Below are 23,169 nucleotides of genomic sequence, written 5' to 3'. Positions count from 1 at the left end.
TCTCTTACCATGTAGCTCCCAGGGATCAAATTTAGGTCATCATGCTTGATGTCAAGTGCCTTTAACTGCTGAGCCAATCTCACTGGCCCTGAAAAACAATTCTTTTTTAAGACAAGGTGTCTTATAGCCCAGGCTGGCCTTGAATATCTTAAGTGTCTGAGTCCTAAAGTACTCCTGATCCTCTGCTTCTGCCCCCCAGTTGTTAGGATTACAGGCGTGAGACACCAGGTCTGGGTCTCCAGCCAGGGTTTTGAAACGATGTGAACTGCTTTGAATTCTGTTTGTGCAATGCAGATGTAGTGAGTTGTTTCTTTTACAGTTCTTGCTTTGGCTCTCTGAGCTTTATCCCCTGACTATTTTATTTATCCCTTTTATTACTCTTTGGTTATTTGAAATACAGGTATCATTTAACGGATTTTTGTCTTGTTCATAGTGATCCCGCCGTCTATGAATAGGGTACATTGAGAATTTGGCATAGTATTAGAATTCTGTTCTGACTTTGGTAAATTTCACAGCTTTGGTTAGTATGTTCTGTTTGAATAAATCTGAATTTGACTTAGGTATTTCCTTTCTAAATCAAAGACTTGTTTTTCTTAGGCCTTCACAGAGCTTCAAGCCAAAGTTATTGATACTCAACAGAAGGTGAAGCTTGCAGACATGCAGATTGAACAGCTAAACAGAACGAAAAAGCACGCACACCTTACAGACACAGAGATCATGACGCTGGTAGATGAGACTAACATGTATGAAGGCGTAGGAAGAATGTAAGTAAAATGCAGCTGGAGCGGCGTTTGCCTACGATAGCCTTCTGTGAATTAACTGGTGGAATTATTTATTTTAAAACTTACAAAAGCTTTCTTCCTTCCTTCCTTCCTTCCTTCCTTCCTTCCTTCCTTCCTTCCTTCCTTCCTTTCTTTCTTTCTTTGTTTCTTTCTTTTTTCTTCCCCCTCAAGACAGGGTTTCTCTGTATATTCCTGGCCATCCTGGATCTCACTCTATAGACCAGGCTGGCCTTGGACTCACAGAGATCCCCCTGCCTCTGCCTCCCACACCCACAGAGGCATTGGATTCCCTAGGACCTGGAGTTGTAGGTGTTTATGAGCCTCTTGATGTGGGAGCTGGGAACTGAACCTGGGACCTCTGCAAGAGCAGCTGGAACTCTTACCTGCTGAGCCATCACTCCAGCCCCGCCCCTTTTAAAAGTTTATTTATTTCTTTATTTGGAGCTGAGGATTGAACCCAGGGCCTTGCGCTTGCTAGGCAAGCGCTCTACCACTGAGCTAAATCCCCAACCCTAAAAATTTATTTTTATTAACTATGTATGTACAGTGCGTCTGTGCATTGGTCTGTGCCAAGTGAGTGCAGGCGCCCACTAATTTACTTTTGTACTAATTATCAACTATTTATTTGAAGTTTTTAATGAATGGAAATAGAGACAGTTTACTGAGAAAGGAAGAGCACCGCTCCTGAGAATGTGTGAGTGGGCCAGTGAGGAGGGGAAAGGCTTAAAAGCCTTGGATATTAATATAATTAATATAATTGTCTTGCAATTTTTTCTACCAGAAACGTTCTCCTTATGAGAGAAATTAAGTCTGCTTTATATTTTCTGAGAAAATGAAGAATGGGAAAGCCCTTGTGTATGGGTCACATTCCATTACAGTTAGCTAAAGGGGAAGAAGTGATTTTTTTTTAAAGTAGGGAGGAGGGGGTCCTGTGTTTGGCCTTTGGATATTATGTTCTTACAGACCTCTACTTTAAATTTGGGGATCTTTAGAATGGAATTTGACCTTGGTCTCAGGATGACTTCTTTGTGATTGCCTGGGAGCAAGCAAGTGTGTAAAATTCTGTAATAACTTTAGAATGACATCATGACAAGGTGACCCTTCCCGTGACTAATTCATTCTTTCTGCTAAAAGAGAAGTGATGATTAATGCTGGTTTTGCTTTCTCAAGTGAACCACATACATTTTCCTTTATGTTCATATTTTTCATTTTGTCTTCTTTTAAGAGAATGAGAGTCCCTTTTGTGAGTTTTTGTTTGCTTTTGTTTTTATTTTTGAGAACGTCTCACTCTTGCTCCGTCTGGCCTCAAACTAATTGTGTAACAGAGGGTGACCGAACTCCTGATCCTCCTGCCTCCATGTCACCAAGTGCTGAGATTACAGGTGTTCAGCATTGGCTCCAATCTGTGAGGTTGTTAATGGTATAGAACCCTTGATTGTGTGTCTGTGTAGTGTGAAATACATTTTTGGCATTCACAGAAGGGTAATTTAATCCCTCAATTTGAATATACTTAGGTCTTAAAACAGTAATGCTAGCCTATTAATATCCTTGGATTTTATATGATTACTTTAGCCTTTATTTATAACAGCCAAAGAATTTTTTTTTCTTTTTAATAGTCTCTCTATGGAGCTGTGGAGCCTTGACTGGCCTAGAACTCACTATGTACATCAAATTGGCCTTGAACTCACAGGGAACCATCTGCCCCTGCCTCCTGAGTGCTGGGATTATGCATGTACCCCCATGCCCAGCATTTTGTTGTTTTTTTGAGACAGGGTCCCACATAGCCCAGGCTAGCTTCTTGCTAGCTTCTGATCGTGTATTTTCCAAGGACTAGGATTACTGGGATGTGCTGTATTGGAATTAATGTTTTCAATTTAAAAAAAAAACTTTTCAATTTTAATTGTTTTATGTTTGATTCTGAGAGTCAAAACTAGGTAGGGCTTTGTGCATGCCTGACAAGTCCTTAGCCATTAAGCTGCATCCCCAGCCCTGAAGCGTCATAGCTAATTAGAATAATGTTATTTACTAAACATTCTGCATACGTGATAGGAGTTACTTTTTTTTTTTTTCATTCTGTCCCAAATTCTGCACATAGGTTGCATTTCATGGAAAGAATAATAGAATTTTACTTACTTACATATAAGTAGTTAATGGTAGAATGGTATTATTTCATATAAACTATTTCTTAAGAGTTGTGTGCACTTTTAGAGTTTTGGACAAGCCTTGGTTTTAAAACAAGCTTCTTTGAGTTCCACACTTCATGCAGCCTGAGTCTGCCCTATGTCGTAGGGCATGCGAGGTAACAGCATCTGCCATTTGGACAGAATATTGGTGCCTCAGGGCAGGAGAGATTTGCTGAGTGCCAGTCTGGTCATGAGGATGTTCCCTTTCTTGAAGCCAATCCTGGAATACCTACTTCTGAATTCATGGTCTTGAGAAATCTTGAGTCTAACACTGTTATCCATTTCTTCAATTCCATCCTGTGCCTTTGTTTTTTGAATGCTGTTTGAGAATTCTAATTACAAGAGTTTACCCCAATTTTTGTTTAGAAATGATTTTAAAATCTAGAACTCTGCTTTTGTTGTAGAGCCAGGTGTAGACTTTTCTGCTTCTCTTTTGGCCCACAATTACTTTGATAGCCCAGGTTGGCCTTAAACTATGTGTAACAAGGGTAGTCTTGAACTCTCATCCCTACCTCCTAAGTGCTAAGATTACAGGCCTGCACTGCCATGCCCAGCTTCTTGATTCTTTAGAGAAAAGTTATGCTTAGAAAGTGTCAGAAGTTCAAGAATTAGAGTTTATAATCCTATTTTAATATATGATTTGGTCAAGATGAAATTATAAAAGTAGTATGTAAAGCCATGTGTGGTGGTGAATGCCTTAAATCCCAATACTTGGGAGTCTGAGCAGGATTGAGTTTTTGGCCAATGTGGGCTACAACGGGAGTTCCAGGCTTGCCTGCTTACACAGTGATACCAGCTCAAAACTGACAAAGTAACCATGACTAAAGTCGAAGGGATTGTTTCTTAGCAAAATTGCTTGGTCTGCCTTGATTAATCTGCTAGGATTACTTCTTTTGAGAAAGTTGACTTATTTTTATTGCCAGGCAGTTTCAGAGTGTCAAAACTGACAACAAAGAAATCCCCAAACCTTTAGAATTGTGCTGTAGGCACACTTCGTGGGTGACGGAGACCGTTCTGTACAGTGTCTGGCTTTCTTTATTTTCACGCAGATGGAAGACAGATTTTCCTTTTCAGGGTATGTGTGTATTTAAACAGATCTTTGCAGGCCCACATGCCCTTCCGCTTATATTTAGAGAGAAGGTTGGCAGTGTTGAATAACTTATACGTGGCTATTTCGGGGTTAAAGTGAAGAAAGTCAAGCTGCAGGGTCAGGGAAGATGAATTGCTCTGCACTGTAAGCTCTGAACTTCGCTGTTCGAAGCTGTGTCTGTCCGTCTTTTGGGACGGTGCCAGCACATTCTCGTTCTCTGACTTCATATGCTTTGGAGAGGTGTTACGTAGCCTGATACTACTACCACCAATTTCTAGTTTTGCCGCTGAAGCTGTCTGTGCGCTGACCTCACCACACCGCTTTGAGAAATGTGATGCTAGTCACAACCGTGGGGCGGTCTGTCTGGATACTTGGAAGTGCTGGACTTCGTTTGCGTCTTTCTAGCGTGTAAGGAGGGAATCCAGGTTTCCAATGAGTGTGATGTGAATAGTTCTTGTATTTCTTTCACAAATAAGGAACAATTTCTAATCATGTGAGTTTTCTTTTTTACTCTGTATAGGCTAGGATGAGTTTTTAAAAAATAATTTTAATGTTTTGATAAGAATTCTATTTAAATACACACAAATAACATTTAACCATGCTAGTGTTTGAAAAGACTGTATTTTTATAAACAATAGGCACGATTCTGACCTTGGTTTGATGTGAGAACTATCCTAAATTTTGTTGAGCAGTGCATAAATAACACTTCTAATTTTCAAAACAGATAAATTGTCCTTTTATTTCTCTCTCTCTCTCTCTCTCTCTCTCTCTCTCTCTCTTTTAACATGGGAGCAACTTGAGTAGATTAGCCTTTGAAAAGAATGATAAGTCCCTTTTTAAAGCTTGAAGCCAACTAAAAATAACTTGGTGCCATATTTAAACCAATTTAGAGGTATGCTACCATTCTGTGGGTATTTTTTACATTTAGGGAACTAAGAATGAACAATGGTATAAATCTACCAGCTGGATAAGCGTCTAGCAATGCAGAGGTTGCTGGTGGGGAGTGTGGCTATTTCTACTTGTTGGAGTAATTTTACGGTTGATCTTTGTTGGTTGAAAGATCTAGAAGTATAAGCTTCAGTTAAATGCTGCATAGGTAGAAAGTAAAATAGTAGGTGCACTCCTGATAGCCAAGAGATGCTTTGTAAAAAACGCCCAAGCGAGTTTTCAGCTAATTAGGGTAAAGAAATCTGAACTGTTCATCACAGCTTGGTCAGTTTGCCCTTTGTTTAAAATCGTAATGTTGTCCATGCTTTTGTCTCACTGGTTAGCGTGACCGTTGACATGTCATTTCACTGTGACCTCCGGTCAGGAGAGGTAGGACGAGTAGTTTCCGTACGTTAAATACTAATGTAGGTGGTTGTGTGCCATCTCACGTTTGCAGCCCTTTACAGTTCATGCATCTCTTTAGAGCTTATCTTCCAGTTAAGTGAGGTCATTTTAAAATTTAAGAAAGTAATATTTTATTCCCAAGAGATAAGAAAATAAAATTTAAAAAGTGTAGCACAGCAGACATTGTTGACTTTGTTTATACTGCTGTTGTGGTACAATAATCTATGCTGTTGCTCTTACCAGAATCAGGTTTAGCTATTTATTTATTATTGTTTTTAAAGATTTATTTATTTATGTGTTTTGTCTGCATGTACACTTCCACAGCAGAAGAGGGTATCAGATACAGTGGATCCGCGGTTGTAGCTGGTTGTGAGCCTCCATGTGGTTGCTGGGAATTGACCTCAGGGTGTGTCTGGAAGAGCAGCCAGTGCTCTTAACTGTTGAGCCGTCTCTCCAGCCCCAGGTGTAGATATTTGATGCTAAGTACAGAAGGGAAAAATGTGTCGATTACTTTTAGTGGGAGAGCCCTATTGTAAATGCAAATTTATAAGTTCCTTTTATATTCTCTCCAGAGGGATTAACCTGTATTTTAGGGTTTTAGAAAGCAATGCAAAGATGATTTTCAGAGGTAATATTTTTATTTTTATCTTTTTACTTTAAAACATTTTTATTTTTAAAAGAAGAGGTCCTTGCTGTTCATCTGCTTTTACTAATAGAACACGACTCACCCTTCTTAGGTTTTATGAAGAGCCATTTTAAGTCAGGGCTTTCATTGCTCAGAGTTCTGAGGAAAAGCAAAACAACTTTTCCTGTTGTGTGTTTGGGAAAAATGACTTCAGCTGTGTTGATGTCGAATATGTATAGAACCCCAGATGGGCACATCTCTGGAGAGAGGGACCTTTGAGTAATCTTAATTTTCTTAAGTTGTCAATGATTTAAAAATGTGATGCTCATTATGACTTGTTCTCCTGCTGTGTACAGTGACGTAATTGTTTTTAGGCTGCAGAGCTTAGCAGACATTTGCGTAAGATTACATAGTCATGTTTCTTCTGCAGAAGATGTCTTTAATAATTCTTTCCTGTCTTCCCTCCCATCTTCTCCAGAATGTAAACATTCTCACTGAAACACAGGAAATTAACTTAGAAAATGTTGTGTTAATTAGAGTCAATTGTTAAAAAAAAGTCTCTTGTCTTAAATAGTGCAAACATGCTAAAATGAATTGTTGTTTAATGTGTCCTTGTTATGGGGTTGCTTATTTTTAGGCTTTATGGTTTCTTTTTGTTTTTTGTTTTTAAAGAGTCTAATCCATTCATTCTGTTACTTAGCATCTGCAATTCCCGACACCAACAGACCTGATATAGGGGCTGGAGAGATGACTCAGTGGTTGGGAGCACTGGCTGCTTGTTCTTCCAGAGGACCAGGCTTCACTTGCCAGCACCTACGTGGTGGCTCACAACCACTTGTAACTCCAGGGGATCCGATGTCCTCTTCTGTCCTCCATGAGCTCCAGGCCCACATATGGTGCACAGACATACATGTAGCAAAACACTCATATACATAAAATAGAAATCGCTTTTTAAAAAAAAGACCTGATAAACGGTTTGGGTTTGTTTGGTTATCGTTGTGTGTCTTTTGCACAGAAAGGATTAAACATCGTCTGCCTTGGCGCTATGAAGGCAGCAGGTTCTTCAACAACACAGCAGGGCACCTCGGTGGGTCCTGGTTGATGACAAACAAGAATCCATGGAGTTGGGGCCCAGTACCACTCACAGACACTTGCGTGACCTGTGTTACTCTGTCACCGAGGAACTGTATTCTAGCTGACTTAACTGAGAAAAAAAAAAAAAAAACAGTCAATTTTAAGTTGTACTAAAGAATTTTAACTGCCACTTATGTCAGAGTGACAGATTTAGGCACAGTTTGCTGTCTAATCTGAATGAGATGGCTGACATGCTTGTGTCAAGAACTGTTCAGTGAAATTCCCAAAAAGGAAAGAACTGCCCTAGAGTGTGAGACTAATGGCTTGTTAGTATTCTCTTCTTTCTTGTTACTTGTATCGGCATTGCTGGGATCCAGGCGTGATGGCACACTCCTGTAACCGTGGCTGGGCCCTGAGCTGGACAAAAGGACTGAGAGTAAGCCATGCCTGAGAGAATGTCTCATTGTCTCGGTCAGGAATTCTTACTACCTCTCTCTCTCTCTCTTTTTAAATTAATTTTTTTTTCATTTTACATACCAATCCCTGTTCCCCCTCTCCCTTCTCTTACTCCCCCACTTCATAGGGGAACCTCTTATCACAACCCCCATCCCCTCCTCATAGGGGGTAAGGCCTCCCTTGGGTAGTCAACACTGGCTGACATATCAAGTTGGGGCAGGACCAAGCCCCTCCCCACTGCATCACAGTTGAGTATGGCATTGCACCTTAGGGAATGGGCTCTAAAAGCCAGTTTGTGTACCCAGGGTAAGTCCTGGTCTCATTGCCAGGGGATCCACAAACACATCAAGTCATGCTACTGACTACCTCTCTAAAAAAACAAAAAAATTGTGTGTGTGTGTGTGTGTGTGTGTGTGTGTGTGTGTGTGTGTCTGTCTGGCGCGCGCACACACACATGCGCATGTGCCAGAAGATGTTGTGTCCCCTGGAGTTACAGGTGGTTGTGAGCTGCCTCATGTGGGTATTGGGAACTGAACTTGGGTCCATTGGAACTGCAGCAAGTACTCCTAACCACTGATCCACCCTTCCAGCCCCTATCTCTCTTTTTTAAAATAATCATTTTAATTAATTAATTTGTTAGTTAATTAACTAATTAGTTAATTAGTTTGTGGGAACACATGTAGTAGTCAGGACAACTTGAGGGAGTGGCTCCCCTCCATCCACCGTGTGGGTCCCGGGGATTGAACTCAGGCGGTCAGGTTCGGTGGCAGCTGCTCTTTCCTGCTGAGCCATCCTTCTTGTCTTGAGGCATGTTGGTTACTTTGAAATGGAGCGGGTGTTTGGAAGACATTAGCCTTCTGGCTTCAAAGAGGACTTAAATTATTCTGATATCAGAACTTTCAAGCTTCTAGAGCCTAGTATTAAAAATCTGTCTCTAAATAGGTAAGAACTCATGACTGTTCTCTGCCCATCTTTTTATGTTGTCTGAGAGTAAAAGATTTGGCTGGCAATGTGCATTCTATTTTTTGTTTTGTTTTGCTTCATTTTGAGACATGTTCTCACACAGTAGCCTGGTCTGGCTTGGAGGAATTCACTGTGTAGATCAGGCTAGTCTCAAACTAACATCGATTTTCCTGACTCAGATTCCCAAGAGCTAGGATTGCCACACCAGCTTCCAATATGCATCCTTTATGTAAGTCTCTGACTTTCGACATATGTTAGAAATACTTTTTATAGGGGACTGGAGAGATGGCTGCTCTTCCAGAGGACCCGGGTTCAATTCTCAGCACTCACATGGTGGCTCAGTTCCAGGGGTCTGATCCCTTCACACCAGTGCACATAAAACAAAGTTAAATAAATTATGAAAAAATATTTTTTATCACTTTCTGCTCTTTCATCAGTTTCCTGTCTGTATATGTCTATCAGTACTCATTGAATAGTAACTTTTTTCCTTATCCTTGAGTATATTTTTCCAGCATTTTAAGCTACTAGTGAAATAAAGAGCACATCATAAAAAAAAAAAGAAAAAAAAGGTAAGCTCTCTCACTACTTCCTTCAACATTTGCAGTTTGATGAGGCCAGAATAAAAGTGGTAAACATCAGAGGTGAGTGTTTACCAGAATACTTAGAATGCCAAATAGTAACCCGAAATACACATCTGTTTGAAAATAGACTAACGTACTACAGCTTCCATTTCAGGAGTAATGGTCTTGACTTAAAAATAGATGGCGTTTTTTAAATTAGCACACGCTGAACCTTGCAGTGTACCTTGCATACCTAGAACACAGGACGTTTGTAGGGGGCCCGGGGTCCTCAGGAGCCGGGACGGTCCAGTCCCTGCAGTGAGCGAGTTCTCAGTCTTCACTTCTCCCGCCGGGAAGGACCAGTGTGCCTTTTGTCTTCCAGCTCTTGACTTTGTACCTCACTAGCCTTCCTTCTCAGTCACAGTTTCCTTTTCTTTCACATTTGTAAATTTTAGATCGACTTCGGCTTACTGAGTAGATTTTTTTCCCTCTTTTATATTTAATTGTCTTACTGGGATTCATATTTCTCTCTCTCCCTCTCCCTCTCCCTCCTCTCCCTCCCCTTCCTCCCTCCCTCTCCCTCTCCCTCCCTCCCTCTCTCCCCCCCCTTCTCTCTGACAGAGTATCATATGTAGCCCAGGCTAACCTTGAAGTTCCTCGTGTGTGCGTCTCTCTGTACATGTTCACATGTGTGCCTGTGTGTGAAAATGTGGGTCCTCTGAATTCAGCAAATGCTCTTAACCACCTGAGATCCATCTCCCCAGACCTACCCCCCCCCCCCCTTTTTGTCCCGAGACAAGATTTCACTGAACCTAGAATTCAACAGTTCAGCAAGACTAGTTGGTCAGTTAGCTCCAGGGAGCCTCCTGTCTCTACCTCCCCAGCCCAAGGATTACGAGGTATGCAGTACTAGGTCCGGCTTTTTATGTGAGTGCTGTGGCTCCGAACTCAGATCCTTATGCTTGCAGAGCATGTCTCCAGCCCAGACTTTAAAATCTATGACTCGCTTGCCTCTACATCCATCCTAAGTGCTGGGTTTATAGGTGTGTACTACCATACCTGGCTTACGGTTCAGGAGTTTGAACCCAAGACTTTTTGCATACCAGGCCAGCCCCTAATGACTTAACTACATCACCAGCCTCTAAATGTCTTCTTATATACTGACAAGTCCCACTTTAAAAAAAAAAAAAGATTTATTTATTCATTATGTGTTCTGTTTGCTTGTATCCCTGCAGGCCAGAAGAGGGAGCCAGATCTCATTACAGATGGTTGCCAGCCACCATATGGGTGCTGGGAATTGAACTCAGGACCTCTGGAAAAACAGCCAGTATGAGCCATCTCTCCAGCCCAAGTCCCACATTTTTATCTTTAACTTAGGCTGTCTTCCTGAATTCTGAGCTTGTTTATCCAGCTGTCTACTTTACGTCTCTCTATTGGTGGTCTAATATGTATGTCAGAATTAACTTGGCCAACATAAAGTTCTTGCTCTTTATGAATAAACCATGTTGTTCAGTCTTCCTCATTTTAGCAAATGGCTTTTCCATCCTTCTGTGCTTCCAAGTCTTGGAGAATTCCTTTTTTATTTGATCTTATAGTCAATCCAATAGCAAATACTATTGTTTCTCTGAATTTAGCCTATAATCTGAGCTCTTCTATTTAACACTAGCCTAGTCAAAACTGCCCTGGATTATAACACTTGCCTACTGATTGGGCTCCATCTTTACCATTGTATAGCCTTCTTTCTTTTGTCTTCCCTCCCTCCCTCCCTCCTTTCTTTCTTTTCTTGGAGTGTGTTTTTTGGTTTTTGGAGACAGGTTCTCTTTGTAGCCTTGGCTGTCCTGGAACTCGCTCTGTAGACCTCGAACTCACAGAGATCCACCTGCTTCTGCCTCCCGAGTGCTGGGATTAAAGGCGTGTGCCACCACTGCCTGGCTTTGGTCTTATTTTCTATAAACAATTTTTAGAAAAGATTTATTTATCACTTTATTTTATGTGTATGAATGTTCTGTTCACATGTATGTCTATGTGCTATGTGCATGCCCAGTGCCCATGGAGGTCAGAAGAGGGTGATGTAACTGGAGTTATAGATGTGAACCACCATGTGGATGCTGGGATTTGAACCCAGGTTCTCTGCAAGAACAAGTGCTTTTAACCACCAAGCCATCTATCCAGCCTCTGTAGCATTCTTTTCAACAGAGCAGTCAAAAATGTAAGTCAGATAACTAGTATAAACCTTCTATTACACAGATTTTCACCATGTAGTCCTTGGCTGTCCTGGAACTGGCTCTCTAGACCAGGCTGACTTCTACCTGCCCCTGCCTCTCCAGTGCTGGAATTAAAGGTGTGTGCTACACCCAACCTATTATGACATTTCAGTACAAACTTGCAATATGTAATGATTGGATTAGAGAAATTAGCACATGATTCAGACATAATTTCTTTGTTTTGGTAACATTCGAAATCATTGTCTGTGTGTTTTGAAAGATTTCATTACAAGTTATTTCTCCTTATTCAGTGCTAATTAAGACATAGATGCTGTCCTCTTTAAAGCTTAGTTTTCCTTAGTTCCTCCATTGTAGAAGAGACGGTGTAGAGAATGTAAGAGCCTGAGTGCAGGAAGAAGGGCTGTGAAATGCATTTAAGGACTGTAATTTATTTATACATGTGGCGCATGCATGCGCGCGCACGTGTGTGTGTGTGTGTGTGTGTGTGTGTGTGTGTGTGTGTGTGTGTGTGTCTGGGTTGGGGACATGCAAGTGTATGGAGATCAGAGGATAGCTGATGGGAGTTCGTTCTCTTGTTCCAGGATTGAACTCAGGCTGTCAGCCTCGGCAGCAGGTCCTTTTCTCCTGCTCGCCATCTTGCCAGCCCTAATTCTCTTTGTAGTTGAGGATGACCTTGAATTTCTGATCCCCCTGCTTCCACTACCCAGAGTGTTGGGATTATAGGCACCAAAGCTGGTTTATTGGAGGATAGTGATTGGACCCAGTGTCTCATACATAAAAGGCAAGCACTTTACCATCTGACCTATACCCCTAGCCCCAGGGGATGATTGTCAGCTCTCTGTATTCTTGGTGTTGACCCTTTTCACATAACAGTTGAAAATGTTTTTTCTCATTCTGTAGATTGGTTCTTCGCTGTTGGTTATTTCCTTGTTGTTCAGATGATTACTAGTTTAATGGAATAGCATCTTGTTTCCCATGATGTTGGAGGAGGGGTCCTGTCCAGAAAGTCATTCTGTCTCTATCTCTTTTATTGATTTGAGACAGGATGTCCCACTTATCACTCAGGCTGGAATTTACTGTGTATCCTAGGCTGGCTTTGGATTTATAGCGATCTTCCTGTATGAGACTGTTGAAATGCTGGGATTACAGGTAGGAGTCCCCCCCCCACCAGGACACCCAAACTGTAACAGTGTCTTGATGTGCCCTCTGCTTCCCTCAGGTAGTTTAAGACTGATCTGGATCTCGGATGCAGTTTTGTGTGGGCTAAGAGAACCAAATCTGACCTGCTGCGTCTGTGTCTCCAGCTTCCCCAGCACCGTTTATTGAACAGGCTGTCTTTTCTCCAGTGTGTATTTTTGGTGCCTTTGAGAATTAGCTAGTTATGGAAAAGTGCGGGTTGTCTGTCTTGCAGACAGGGTCTGTGTAGCCAGGGTTTGCCTGGAGCTCACTGTGTGCCAGGCTGTCCTCAGACATAAGCCTATTGCTTTCCCCCTTCCAAGTGCGGAGAGTGTACCCAGGGTCTTGCACATGCCAGGAGGGCGAGTGCGCTGCTGCGCAGCTTTGTCCCCAGCCTCTGCGCTTCTCTTGGTGGAAGAACTCTTTGCGGTATTCCTTATGGCGGGTGTTTGCCAGGATAAATATTCTCAGCTTCTGTTTGAATTTCTCTTTTATTTTTGAAGTATATTTTCACCTTGTATATAATGCTGGTTAATCCTTTTTCTTTTTCTGTACTCTGAAAATGTCATGCCATTGTCTTATTACATGGTTTATATTATAATTCTTATCTCTGAATATAATGTGTCATTTTTCTGGCTGCCCTTCAGACTGTCGTTATCTTTGGTTTGCAGTAGTTTATACTTTGTCTAGTTCTTTATGTGTTTTCACTTTTGAAACTGGCTGGGACTCTGAGTGTCCTAGAGTGATGGTTTATTAGTTTTAGAAAGTGCAAGTTCATGATCTCTTTAATGGTTTCTTTCCTTGTCTCCTTTTTCCTCCTAGGTCTAACTATATTACATAACTTGAGGCCTTTTTTGTGTGTATGTTTTATTATTCATGTTTCTTACTTGACATAAATAAGAGAAGGCTAATTGTTTTTGTTTTTATTTATATTTATATATGTGTATATGTGTATAACACATGTGTTTGGGGCCTACAGAGGCCGGAAGAGGGAGTTTCATCTTCTGGAGCTTATCGTAGGTGGTTGCTAGCCATTGTGGGTGCTGGGAACGTAACTCAGTCCTGGAAGAACAAGTACTCTTAACTCCAGCCCCTGTGGTAGTCAGTTTTTAAAAGTTGAGATGGGGGGATATGGCATGTGTGCGTGCCATGGCATGCGTATGCAAGTCAAAAGACAACTTTGTGGAGCTGGTTCTCCCCACCTTCATGTGGGTTCTGAAGATCAAACTCAGGTCCTTCGGCTCCCACAGCATTTGATTTATCCGCTGAGCTGTCTTGTCGGCCCCTAGAGTCCATTTTATTAGCTTTTCTTATAGTTAACTTTGTAGTTGGATGTTTCTCCTCCACCTGCCAGTTCCAAAATAGCCACTCAAGGGCTGAATATTACTTGTAAATGCTTGACAGATAGCTCAGGCTTGTTACTAGCTAACTCTTACACTTAAATTACCCATATTTCTTATCGATGATTTGCCATGTAGCCCATGGCTTGTTACCTCATTTTCTGCATGCCCTGCTTCCTTGGTGGCTGCCTGGCATCTCCCCTGACTCCTCCCTTCTTCATCCTAGCATCCTCAGTTTGATTGTCCCGTCTAACTTTATCCTTCCTTGTTATAGGCCAGTCAGCTTCTTTATTAACCAATGAGAGTAATGCATATTCACAGTGTACAAAAGGATTATTCCACAGCAGAACTTGAATTGTGCCACTTGGCTAACTAGGAGCAACTGTATGTTAAGTTTTGAATTTGACATATTTGGGGATCTGTGGTTGTTGACTACTATGAGAAAGCTGGCTAATGGTTATTGTTGTGGCCCATGTGGCTGGGTGCTGGAAACCTGAGTGGGAGCAAAGGGAGACTAAGAAAGACAGGCACAGTTAATGAGAAGCTGGGATTGGTTGGGCTGCGCACTCAGATGAAGGTGCACCAACAGCTGTATACTAAGTGTGTTCATTAAGTACACAATGAAGGAGGAGGTGGGCTATCTGATTTTGGTAGGGGTCTTTGTAGGGAAAGGTTGGGGGGTGATCATGTAGCTACCATCCGGGAAGAGAAAGCTGAGGTTGGCAATTTTTGCAGATACTATTTTTAGCTAAAGATTGGCTATTTCTCAGCATTTGTACTTAGACCAGGGGAAGCCTTGCCCTTCCCATGAATCTGAGGCATTGGCATCCTTGACATGACTGTGCTCATACCGTGAATGCTTGTTCACGCAGAGGCACACTCACTCCCCACAGGCTTTTTAGATTCAATTTTTGTTGTTGTTGTTGTTGTTGTTGTTGTGTGTTTTTTGAGATAGGGTTTCTCTGTGTGGCCCTGGCTGTCCTGGGAACTCTCTCTGTAGACCAAGCTGGCTCGAACTTTAGAGATCTGCCTGCCTCTGCTTCCCAAGTGCTGGCATTAAAGGTGTGTTCCACCACTGCCCAGCTTAGATTATTTTTATTACTTTAAATTTTGTGTTTGTATATCTTTGGGGTGTGTGTGCACATGTGTGAGAGACCAGAAGTGTTGGATCCTGGAGCTGGACTTACAGGTGGTAGTGAACTGTCTCACATGGATGTTGAGAGTCAAACTCAGTCCTTTGCAAGAATGGTATGCTGTCTTCATGGCTGAGCCATCTTTCCCGCACCTCTGTATATGGATATATAATATTTTAATTTATTTTGTTTTGATTATTTTATTTTATATGTATGAATGTTTTGCTTGCATATATGTATGTGCACACGTACATGTCTGGTGTTATAGGTGGTTGTGACGTAATCATATGGATGCTAGGAATCAAATCTGGGTCCTGTAGAAGAGCAATGAGTACTCTTAACCACTGAGCCATTGCTCCAGCTCCTGGTTATATATTCTTTTTTATTTGTTTGTTTTGTTTGCTTGTTTTGAGAGAGGGTCTCCCTATGTAGCTCTGGCTGTCCTGGAATTTACTATGTAGACCAGACTGACCTCAAGCTTACAGAGATCTGCCTGTTTCTGCCTCCCAAGTGCTGGGATTAAAGGTGTTCACCACCACCCAACTTCAAATCCAGAATCTTTACTTATTTGTTTATAGAAACAATTAGGCAGTATCTCTGTGAGATTCTCTTTTAGAAACTGTGTTTAATACTTGGGATAATAAGACACGTTGCGATAATAAGATACATTGTCTCCAAATTATTTACTGTCTCTTAGATCGTAGATAAATTATTTCCTAAGGACTTTTCAGAAGTCTTAGCCTTTTGGAGATCTTTCTAATAGCTGTATGGAGTAGAGTATCTGCAGCACTTTCTGAATTGAGGGCTCAAACAACTTTCCATACATTTTGTATTTGAATTTTTTTATGTAACAACCCTTTTAGGCAAACATTTGGGCTTATAAAATTCTCATCTTGTTTAAAATCTGGATGGCCGAGATGTTTTAGGCTCACAGTAGTAGATTGGCTGGGTCTGACTGTGAAGTTGGCCTGGCTAACATGGCCACCTTAGGTATGTGTGACCATGAACAACATGTTTCTGTTGTTTACTGTTCTTGCTTTCTAGTGACTTTATTTTCTGCTCAAGGGATTTAGTGTCTGTTCAGATAACTTCCTTTTTAAAGGCCACATAAAGTAATGACCTCTAATCTTAGCCTTGAAAATTTCCCAGACCTATCATTTGAGAATTCTACTCAATGGTAGGTAACCAGTGCTGTTTGAAAATGTGTATTTTACTTTGAAAATTACTTCCAAGCCTAAATGACTTTAATTAGCAAAATGGTGCATGAATGGTGTGATTGGCAGTTCCTGGACCTTGCCTTGTGTGATGCTTGTCATGTCCTGTCACTAAGACCCAGTGCTGTTCAGAACAGCACTTCCTGAGCAACGTCACCTGATTCTGAGTGAAAACTCCCTTCAATTACAGATTCAGGCTTATCTGAAATAGCACTGGTCTCTTGGATCCAGTAAGAATGTTTAGATATGATAAGTTCTATAGGGAAAGACCTACAATTAATCCTTTTGTTTGTTTGTTTGTTTGCTTGTTTTTTCAAGACAGGGTTTCTCTGTGCAGCTTTGCGCCTTTCCTGGAACTCACTTGGTAGCCCAGGCTGGCCTCGAACTTACAGAGATCCGCCTGGCTCTGCCTCCCGAGTGCTGGGATTAAAGGCGTGCGCCACCACCGCCTGGCAATTAATCATTTTTTATGAGTGTGAGCAGTCTTTCCAGGATATAATAAACAATCATAGTTAAGATAGCTGAACTATGGGTGGCAATGGCGCACGCCTTTAATCCCAGCATTCGGGAGGCAGAGCCAGGCGGATCTCTGTGAGTTTGAGACCAGCCTGGGCTACAGAGCGAGATCCAGGACAGGCACCAAAACTTCACAGAGAAATTCTGTCTCAAAAAGGAAAAGAGAGAAAGAAAGAAAGAAAAGATGGCTGAACTAGGGCCTAGAGAGGTGGCTCAGCCATTCAGAGCACCTGTTGCTCTTAGAGAGCACCCTGGTTCATTTCCCAGCACCACACGGCGGCTCACTACCGTTTGTAACTGCAGTTCTAGGGCATCTGATGTCCTCTTCCAGCCTCCTTGGATGCCAGGCACACGTACAGTGTACACAGATACACACAGACAAAACGCTCATACACATAAAAGTGAAATAAATAAAAAAAAAGATATATGGGCGATTGATATCATGGATAAAGTCTAGTGGTTAGTGACGTGATAAAGAGTCCGTGGGATTGCACTGATATGTATGGTAAGGTGTATTCATGAAGGAGAGTAAGAAACAGTTCTTCTCAGGTATCAGATCTCTAGGTGCCTGGTAGTCTCCTTCCACTGTCCAGTAGCCACGATAACAGGGCTTCTTGGTGAGGTCCCACCTAGGCACAGTAATGTTTCTTTGAAGTTGGCAGAGAAAATTACATGTGGTTACCTTATTTGTTTGACTTCTTTGTTAAAAAGAATGTTTAGTTCTTTGCTGCTGAATCCTTAAATGCAAAGAGGTGAAATCATGCTCTTAAGTAATTGCAATTGTTACTTGAAATCTATTTTAGCCCAGTTAAACAATCCTCAAAGTGATTTGAGTAATTCGGGGTTTTTCCGTGGTTCCAGTAGAAGAGAAATACTTCATTCAACTCTCTTACTTGAGGCAGTGAAACGGTTAGTTCTTCCTTTCCCTGCAGCAAGAATTATGAACATAACGCCCCAAAACAGATTCAGTGTTAATACATAAAGCTTCCCCATATTTGGATCCTCAGCAGTGGTAAATAATGTGCCTGACTGTTAAATGGAAAAAGTTAAAACTCTGTGTTTGTGCATTTTGAGCTTTTCAGAGGTATTACACACTCTGGGAATAATAATAAAAGACAGGCAGGCTTATAGAATGCCTTTGTGTGAGGAGCTCATAGAGACACTAAGGCATTGATCTTAACACAGTACTTGATTGTGACTTTAAAAGGTCATGAGTTACTGCTGTTACAGAAAACCAAGGAGATGGAAGGACGCTGCAATTTACAAATACTGCTTTAAAAAGTCTACACAAAAGTTAGACAGCTCAAATTACCGGAAATTTTGGTAGCTTATATGTTGACTTTGTGATTTTTTTTTTTTTTTTTTGATGCTTTCGCCATTTTTTTCTATCTGGAAATATTTTCAATGTCAGATTGTCTTTAAAATAAGAAAGTAGAATGTACTTTTAACTCTTAATTTTTCCTTGGCCAAGAAAGCTTAAAAACCATCATGGTTTCCAAAGTATTTAATGTAACAGGTTTAGTTTAGTTTCCCCCTGAACCTAGAGCTCACCCTTGTTAATATCTGTGGTGTGTAACTACTGATTTTTGCGTACAGTGGCCATGTGCCTTAATTTTGAACTGTTTTGTTTTCTAGGTTCATTTTACAATCCAAGGAAGTAATTCACAACCAGCTGTTAGAAAAACAGAAAACAGCAGAAGAAAAAATTAAAGAGCTGGAGGTATGTCAACTTGTAGGGAAAAGAAGTGATGGTCCCACGTGTCACATTAAATGAAAACATAGGGCTGACAGCTTAGGTCATATTTCCGTTTTATCTAATTTATTTTAATTGTGTTAAAACCATGAAACAGCCATATTCATGTCAGTATTTGAAGATAAGAAACAAACTGTCTTTTTTTTTTTAAACTGTGGGCAGTTTTAAAGATAAGGTATTGATCTAAATGTATTTTCTTCATTGCCTTTTACTGGACAATTTAAAAAAAAAAAAAAAAAGCCAGACGAAAGGGTACTGCATTGTTTAAATAGTAGACTGTGTCAGAGCGGCAGAATAATGGGCAGTAGTTAACAGCTGCTGGAGGGCTTACTGGACTGTCTCTTTTCCATGCATCTTTTATCTTAGATTTGGGTTTTAGACAGTTTTGAAGTAGGGAGCCATAGTTAATAAACAGTGTGAGGAGTGGTGTGTACTCCTTCAAGTATAAAGTATATAAATGATAATAGATTAGGAAAGTGCTGGGAAACTCAAGCTTATTACAGTTTCCTTACGTGTTGAGACCTTTGATGGGATTTCCCCTCCCCCCCTGGGGCTTTGGTGAAGGGTCTGTCCTCTCTATCACAAAGGTTAGATTAGACCAAAAAATTGGCAGTTTCTTAGGCACCAAGATTTCCTGTGGTCAGGGTGGACACACCATGATTTCATAGGTCACGTGATCTAATCTCTGTCAGTGCTGTTGAGGCAGTGGTTTAGAAGATGATTCAATCCTCTGCTGAATTGAGGAAACATCCCCTCTAGTCTGTGGAGATTTCTCAGGGCACTGGTTTGGCATGGCCTGGGAGTATCTTTTTAGACCTACTTTAGCTTAACTGATAGCTTAAACTAACTTGATATATTAGTGGCTTGGAAAGATGCAATGTAAAAAATAAAACAAAACAAAAACTATAAAGAAAAAGCCCATCAGCCTCTTGTAACCTCATGCCTTTATGCCTCGCAGCTGCTTTAGAGTAAATATCCTTTCTGTTAGTTTCATTCAGAAAAAACAAAAGCATTTGAAAAACCCAAATGAAACTATTTCATATAGGTTAAACAAAAAAAAATTTGTTTTTTGCAGCTGAGTAAATCTAAAAATTGTTCTGATGAATAAATAGCAGAATACAATTTTTTGCCTCTCTGTGTGTGTGTGTGTGTGTGTGTGTGTGTGTGTGTGTGTGTGTGTGTGTGTATGCTATGACACTTGTGTGGAGATCAGGGGCAGCTTTTGAGAGTGGTTCTGTGGGTTTGGGGTTCAGACTTAGGTGGTCCAGCTTGTGTGGCAGGTGTTATACCCTCTGCTCTTACCTTTTTAGCTTTTATATTTAAACATTTTCCAAGGAGGCTGGAGGGATGTTTGTGAGTTTGAGCATGGGCAGCTCCTGCAGGAGACCTCTGTTCAGTCCCAGCACCCATGGCAAGTGGCTCACAACCATCCATAACTCCCAATCCAGGAGATCCAGTGCCCTCTTCTTGCCTCTGTGTGCCTCTGCATTTAGTCTCCCTCTTTCTCTCTCTCTCACACACAGGTTACCAAGGTAAAATCGCCACAGATGATGCTAGCTTATTGCCCAGTTGTAATGAGCACTAGGGAATTTACTTTACAGAGCTTTCCTCTCAGATCTCCCAAATACTGCTGGGTAGTTTGTGTAGTAGAAGCGAGTTAGGGCCATGGGGCCTATCTGAAAGGCTAATTAAAGCTACAGAAAACTACCAGGGCTAATAACATCTACTCTAGGAAGTTAATTTCCTTCTCAGATCTTTAGTTTTACATGTTATTTATATTATAAAAATAATACGTCTACACTAAAACAAAAAATTCAAACAACAGAAAAAAATTAAATATGAAAAAATAATCTTGCTTTCCTGTATTTTTCTGAGTGTTACATGCATATACTTGGTATGTATTATTTTAAACTTCGTTCAGTGTAAGTATTTTTATGCATAATACATATATACAGGCATACATTAAAAAATAAAACATTGTTCTCTGTCACTTGGTAATTGTTGATAGCTTTCTGGCTTAATAATGTAAATTTGCATTTGATTTCTTTTTTTTTTTCAAGACAAGGTTTCTCTGTGTAACAGCCCTGGCTGTCCTGGATCTTGCTCTGTAGACCAGACTGTCCTCAAACTCTCAGAGATCTGCCTGCCTCTGCCTCCTAAGTGCTGGGATTAAAGGCATGCGCCACCACCGCCCAACTTTTTAAAGATTTATTTATTTATTATGCATACAGTGTTATGCCTGCATGCTGGAAGAGGGAACTGGATCTCATTACAGGTGGTTGTGAGCCACCACGTGGTTGCTGGGAATTGAACTCAGGACCTCTGGAAGAGTAGCCAGTGCTCTTAACCTCTGAGCTATCTCTCCAGCCCTGCATTTGATTTCTCAGTTCCCATTTCTTCCACTGTTGCTGGCTCTTACTACCTCTACATTCAATTATGGCATGAGCCTTATGTCTGCATTAGCATTCAGACAGGCCTTGAAGATTTCCCAGATTTGGGTAACAATAAAGCATATTTTATTAAGGTTAAAATGATCATTTTGTTTTGTCCCAGTGCCTATGAGAGTTGTGTTTGCATCATACTTTACCATAACTAGCATCTTACATCATTTTATTTAGAAAATGCATATGCCTTAATTTTTAAAATGCTTTATCAGGGCTGGAAAAGCACATCAGTGGTTAAGAGCACTTGTTCTTGTAGAGGATCCAGTATAGATAGGTTCCCAGCACCCACAGGGCAGCCGACGACATCTATAAATCCAGTTCTAGACTCCCTCTAACCCCTGTTGTCACTAGGCACATAGACATACATGCAAGCCAAACACTCACACCACGTAAGATAAATATGATTTAAAAGAAGATTTAAAACGCTCTATTGCAGGAGGCGTGAATGATCATTTGACCCTTTGGTGAGTGAATCTTTTTCATGCTGGAAGGTCTGTGTTGAATATAGGTGGCTGCTGACTGACTATCAGGGTGGTGGTTGCAGGATGTTGGGGTGGCTGTGACAACTTTAAGAGACAATGATGTTTGCTATCTTAGGGCTCAGTGGATAGAGGGAGTGAGGGAGTGCTTGCCTAGCATACCCAAAGCCCTGGGTTCATAAACAGCATAAACTCAGCACTCTAGTTCTGTAAGAAGTTCTACTGTAGGCAGAATGCTTTCAAGACAGTGTCATGTGTTACATTTAAGAGTCAATCAATGTAGCAATTTTTTTGAGTCAAGTAGCCTAGGGTAGCCTTTAATTCACTGTATATCTGACAGCTACCTTGAACTTCTCTTCTTAAAGTTTTTATTAGTTTTATCTTATGTGTATGATGTTTTGCTTGCATATATGTATGAACACCATATGTATGTGCTTGGTGCCTGAGGAAGACAGAAGAGGTGTCAGGTCCCCTAGGGTTGGGGTTTTAGATGGTCATGGGCTGCCATATAGGTGCTAGGAATTGAACCCCGGTCCTGTGCAAGAATAAGTGCTCTTGACCTCTGAGCTATCTCTCCAGCCCCAACCTTGAGCTTCTGAATGCTGAGGTTGCCAGCATGTACCACCACACTCAGTTTTGTGTGTTATGGCGTACGCTGTGCTGGGGATCCATTCCAGGACCTTAGGAATGCTAGGGAAGCACTGCCGGCTGAGCTATGTCCCCAGCCGGCCTGCAGACTTGGGGTAATCTTGACCTTTCAGCTTTCTCCTGTGAACTACTGGTGTTCTTCATGGCCTTGAAAATAATGAATCCTTTCAACTTACCCTGTCCAGGTCCATCAGAGATGCACCATCTGTGACAGCTGTGATGGACAGCTGTGCTCAGGCCCTGGTCCAGGCACTCTTCCTCTCTCTGTTCACTGTTGTCAGTGAACACACAGTTATCAGTTACATTTGCCATCTTATGAGGACATCGTTTCTAGTGCCCTAAAAACAATAAAGACTAGTGACACCAAAGTGATGCCAAGGACCCAGGTTCAGTCTCCAGCACCTGTCTGTAACTCTAAACTCCTTCTCCTTCTCCTTCTCCTTCTCCTCCTCCTCCTCCTCCTCCTCCTCCTCCTCCTCCTCCTCCTTTTTTTTTTTTTCCAGAGCTGAGGATCGAACCCAGGGCCTTGCACTTGCTAGGCAAGCACTCTACCACTGAGCTAAATCCCCAACCCCTAAACAGCCTTCTTATGCACTGCACAAAGGTGGTACATATACATGTATGCCAGACACAAGCCTCATACACAGGAATAAAAATAAATCAATCTGAACTCTAAAAAAAGCTTGCTCTTGAGCTTAGATCACCTGTAACAGAATAATTAATGAGGAAGTTTGAAGTATCCCGAAGTTCTACAAAATGACACAGACGGAAGTTAGCATATACTGTTGAAGAAGTGCATACCTGTCCAACACAGGCTTGTAAGACACCTTTGAGTGTTAGACGATGCTGGGGTCAGTGAGTTGGCTCAGCAAGTGAAGGTGATTGCTCCCAAGTCAGATGACAATCCCTGGAACCCACCCAGAGGCACCAGGGACCAATTTCCGAAGTTGTCCATTTGACCTACACACACACACACACACACACACACACACACATACACACACATACACACTCTCGCTCTCTCAATAATTGTATAAAAAAAGTAAATAAAAGAAATGCAGTAGCCACAAAACAGTGACATGAGATGCCTTCACTTTCCATCTCTGTCTGTAACCCCTGATTTTTGTTTTTCGAGACAGGGTTTCTCTGTGTAGTCTTGGCTGTCTTGGATCTCGC

The 23,169-nt window shown here is 41.3% G+C and overlaps 1 long non-coding RNA gene across 1 annotated transcript; it reads left to right on the top strand.

Annotated features, from left to right (window-relative positions):
• Positions 1-601: 601 nt before the first annotated feature.
• On the top strand, positions 602-18,347 carry LOC118594703. The gene is made up of 2 exons (XR_004946406.1): positions 602-764; positions 18,305-18,347. It is a non-coding gene; the product is annotated as an uncharacterized LOC118594703 (long non-coding RNA).
• The last annotated feature ends 4,822 nt before the right edge of the window (positions 18,348-23,169 follow it).

This window comes from Onychomys torridus, chromosome 13 (assembly GCF_903995425.1).
Source record: "Onychomys torridus chromosome 13, mOncTor1.1, whole genome shotgun sequence".
In the NCBI taxonomy this organism is placed as follows: Eukaryota; Metazoa; Chordata; class Mammalia; order Rodentia; family Cricetidae; genus Onychomys; species Onychomys torridus.
The sequence above is the reverse complement of the archived record's forward strand: the minus strand, read 5'-3'. Positions and strand labels throughout refer to the sequence as shown.